Raw genomic sequence first — 5,063 nt, 5'->3', positions numbered from 1 at the left:
TACTTCTCTGCTACTTCCTCATACAGTACCACAGCTCTTCTCTTGGCACCCTGTCATACGCATTCTCCAAGTCTACAAACACACAGTGCAACTCTCTCTGACCATCCCTATACTTCTCCATCAACATTCTCAGAGCAAAAATTGTATCTGTTGTGCTCTTTCTGGGCATGAAGCCATACTGCTGCTCACAAATTTCCACTACCTTCCTTAACCTAGCTTCCACTACTCTTTCCCAGAGCTTCATTGTATGGCTCATCAACTTTATCCCCCTATAGTTGCTGCAACTCTGCACGTCACCCTTATTCTTAAAGATTGGCACTAATACACTTCGCCATTCCTCAGGCATCTTCTCACTCTCTAAAACCCTGTTAAACAAACTTGTTAAAAATTCCACTGCCGCCTCTCCTAGACCCTTCCAGACCTCCACCGGGATGTTGTCAGGACCAACTGCCTTTCCACTTTTCATCCTCTTCAAAGCCTTCCTGACTTCATCCTTTCTAATCTTATCTTCTTCCTGTTCCACAGAGTTCACCCCTTCTACTCGTTGTTCCCTCTCATATTCCTCATTCATCAGCTCTTCAAAGTACTCCTTCCATCTCCTCTGTACACTCTCCTCACTTGTGAGCACCTTTCCCTCTCTATCCTTAATAACTCTAACTTGCCACACATCCTTCCCATCTCGATCCCTCTGCCTAGCTAACCTGTACAAGTCCTTCTCTCCATCTCTAGTGTCTAACCTAGTGTACAACTCATCATACGCCTTCTGCTTGGCCTTAGACACCTCCCTCTTCACTCTGTGCTGTAACTCCTTGTATTCCTGTCTATTCTCTTCAGTCCTGTCCATGTCCCACTTCTTCTCGGCTAACCTCTTCCTCTGAATACTATCCTGAACTTCCTCATTCCACCACCAAGTCTCCTTATCTTCTTTCCTCCTTCCAGATGACACACCCAGCACCTTTCTTCCTGTCTCCCTGATCACTTCTGCTGTAGTTTCCCAGTCATCTGGCAGCACTACCTGACCACCCAGAGCCTGCCTCAACTTCTGTCTAAATTCCTCACATTCCTCCTTTTTCAGCTTCCACCACTTGGTTTTCTTCTCCATCTCTATCTTTGACCTCTGCTTACAGACCATCAAAGTCATCCTACACACCACCATCCTATGCTGTCTGGCTACACTCTCTCCCACTACCACTTTACAGTCACTAATCTCTTTCAGATTGCCTCTTCTACATAGGATGTAGTCTACCTGTGTCCTCCTACCTCCACTCTTGTAAGTCACTCTATGCTCCTCCCTCTTCTGAAAATAAGTGTTAACCACAGCCATGTCCATCCTCCTAGCAAAGTCCACTACCATCTATCCTTCAAGGTTCCTTTCCTTAACTCCAAACTTGTCCATCACCTCCTCATCACCTGTGTTCCCCTCACCAACATGTCCATTAAAATCTGCTCCTATCACCACTCTCTCACCTGTTGGAATACTCTCTATCACCTCATCTAATACACTCCAGAATCTCTCTTTCTCCTCTAACTCACAACCTACCTGTGGGGCATAACCACTAAAAACATTCAACATCACCCCTTCAATATCTAACTTCAGACTCATCACCCAGTCTGACACTCTCATCACCTCCAGAACATTCCTCACAAACTCCTCCTTCAGGACCACACCTACCCCAGTTCTCTTACTATCCACACCATAATAAAACAGCTTGAATCCTGCTCCTATACTACAAGCCATGCTACCCTTCCACCTGGTCTCCTGTACACACAGTATATCCACCTTCCTTCTCTTCATCATATCAGCCAGCTCTCTACCTTTCCCTGTCATAGTACCAACAATCAGAGTTCCTATTCTCAGTCCTATACTCTTACCTTTCCACTTCTCTCTCTGTCTATGCACTCTCCTTCCTCCTCTACTTCTTCGACCAACAGTAGCCCAATTTCCACCAGCGCCCTGTAGGTCAACAGCGCCGATGGCGGTCGTTGTTAACCCGGGCCTCGACCAATCGGGTATGAAATTTAGAGTACTGACGATTCGCATGGTTAAATTTGGCAATGTTTTATGCCGGATGCCCTTCCTGACGCAACCCTCTCTATTAATCCGGGCTTGGGACCGGCACAGAAGTCACTGGACTGTGACCCCCATGGCTAGATTATACTATCTGATTTAATATTGTTCGTTAATTGTTTCACAGCTTAAATATACATCAATATACATAGACAGCAGGATGTTTGTTAGTGGATTATGTTGTTTCAGGAAAAACCCAGACACCAGCGTTGCAGCTATGTAACTGAACTTTATTGGTAACTCCCCCCCTTCACATTGGCTCCCCAGTAATCACGCCAATCAGTAGCAATCACGCCAATCAGATGTCACAACATCTCCCCTTTTCCAAACAACGGACTTTGAAACCCCCAGTATTTAACTATTCTGGCATAAAAGAAACATGTAATTGTATTAATTTCTCAAGTGTTTACATGACATGCTTTCCTAACATAGCATTATTATTATTAAGAGTCTTTCTTTAGCTCCTGTCGAATTACTTCCAGTTGGCTCTTTGAAGCTGGAAAGCTTTGTCTTATTTGGGCAAGGTAGATATTTGTATCTTCCATGAGAGCTGATTCAGCATCTGTTGCATTGTTCACACAGGGCATCCTGGACAATGTGTCAGGAGTAACAAACTGTTTCCCTGGAACATGGCTAATCTCATAGGAATATCTCATGAGTCTCATTCTGAACATTTGCAGCCGTGGTGGTAAGTCCTCCAGATGTTTTATGCTCAGTAAACTCAGAAGTGGCTTATGGTCTGTTTCGAGAAGGAAATGCTTTCCAATGAGGTAACAGCTGAAACGTTCACATGTCCATACAAAAGCCAAGGTCTCCTTCTCTATCTGGGCATACCTCTGCTCAGTTGGAGTCAACGCTCTAGATGCGTATGCTGTGGGTTTCCATGCATCATTGAACTTTTGAAAGATCACTCCTCCCAGACCAAAAGACGACGCATCTGCCGCAACTTTAGTGTCCTTGCTTGGATCAAAAAGCGCCAGAGTTGGTGTTGTGATGAGCTCTTTTTTCAGCATTGCGAATGACCCCTGCTGTGGAACGTCCCAGGACCACAGACTTTTCTGTGAGAGGAGGTCACGCAGGGGCTTCGTTTTCTCAGCTAGGTCTGGAATGAACTTCCCCAGTTGGTTCATCATTCCCAGAAAGCTGAGTACCTCCAACACATTAGTAGGTTCACGCATATTTTCGCAGCCAGTTTGTCCAGGTCCGGTGGTAACCCAGCTGAAGACAACCTGTGTCCTAGAAACTTGACTTCTGTCTTTGCAAATTCGCATTTCATTTTGTTAAGCGTCTGTTAATCTAGTCTGATGTTATGTTCCTCGGGAGATCTTCCAAAAATGAGAATGTCATCCATGTGACAAACAACTCCCTCCAGTCCCTCCAAAATCTGACACATTCTCATCTGGAACAATTCTGGTGCACTAGAGATCCCAAATGGTAGCCTTTTGAAAGAATAACGCCCAAACGGCGTAATAAAAGTAGTCAATTGTTGGGACTCTTTAGCCAAACGGACCTGCCAAAATCCAGAATTGGCATCTAATTTCGTGAAGATCTTTGCTGTGCCTAACTGGCCTAGGGTGTGGCCCACTGCCTAACAGCATTGTTCAGTTTTGTGAGATCAACACAAATTCTCAGCGTGTTGTCAGGCTTGAGTACTAAAACCATTCCCGAACACCAGACGCTGGGTCCCTCAACCCTCCGGATGATGCCAAGCTTCTCCATCCTAGACAACTCTTCCTTGACTTTATCCATTAAAGGTACCGGGATCCGTCTTGATACATTTACAGAATATGGTGTTGCACGGGGTTGTAACTTGATACTGTATTCCTCTTTCAGCTCCCCTAAGCCTGTGAACAGTTTTGGATATTTCACCCGCCATGGACATTCTGTAATGTTATCTAGTCTCGTTATGAGGTTAAGCTTTTCAATGGCATGTCTGCCCAGGAGTGGTGTGAAGAGATTTTTGACCACATAGATGTCTTCCTTTATATTTTTGTCATTTTTGGAAATGGTGGCAGAAAAAACCCCTTTCACATCCAGAACATGTCTCCCTGGTCCCATCAGTGTTTTCTGTGTTTTCATTAGGCCAGTGTTTCTGTGTGAGGTTAACAGTGTGAAGACAGCTTCTGGTAACGCTGTGACGTCTGCCCCCGTCTCCATTTTCATTTTTACTGGCTGCTCCAAAATCTGAACAGTCGTGCACCAGCCTTGAGTATTTGAATCTATAGCTCCGAGGAAGGCTTGCTCTTCGGCTAAATCATAGTCCTCTTTAACCTCATGAAGCACAGTCTTTGAATGGCATTGACTCATATAGTGGCCTGTTCTATTGCATTGATGACACACTGCATCCTTGGCTGGACAGAGATCCTTTACATGGTATGGTGTTTTTCCACATCTCATGCAGTATGATTTGTTTGATTTATCCTTGTGTTTATTCTGGAAACTTGGCCAATTTCTTCCCTTTCCTGATTTGTTTGGCTTTTTGGACAAATCCTGACTGTATTTCTCTTTATGTACAACCTCTATCTTTAGGTCTTCGTCTTCCTCCTGCCTAAGTTCAGCTTGCTGTTTTTTCACTGTTTCACTCTGTCTGGCCATAGTTATTGTTTTTTCCAATGTTAAATTTGCTTAAATTTGGAAATTTGTTAAATTTCCGACGACAATTCTGTCCCTGATTCATCTCTCAGAGGTCCACAGCGTTCTGACAATGAATACAATGCAGTGATAAAGTCATTAACTGGTTCATCAGGCTCTTGCTTTCTGGAGTTAAACTTTGCTCTCTCATAGATCTTAGCTCTCTCCATAGCTTATGGAGCTATTCGGCAGCATATGAGCCGGTGAAGACAGTTCTATCCCATTTCTAACACCATGTTGTTTCAGGAAAAACCCGGACACCAGCATTGCAGCTATGTAACTGAACTTTATTGGTAACTCCCCCCCTTCACATAGGGGCGTGGCTCCCCAGTCCCAATCAGATATCGCAGCAGATTAAAATAGG

This window comes from Hemibagrus wyckioides, linkage group LG06, assembly GCF_019097595.1.
Source record: "Hemibagrus wyckioides isolate EC202008001 linkage group LG06, SWU_Hwy_1.0, whole genome shotgun sequence".
In the NCBI taxonomy this organism is placed as follows: Eukaryota; Metazoa; Chordata; class Actinopteri; order Siluriformes; family Bagridae; genus Hemibagrus; species Hemibagrus wyckioides.
The sequence above is the reverse complement of the archived record's forward strand: the minus strand, read 5'-3'. Positions refer to the sequence as shown.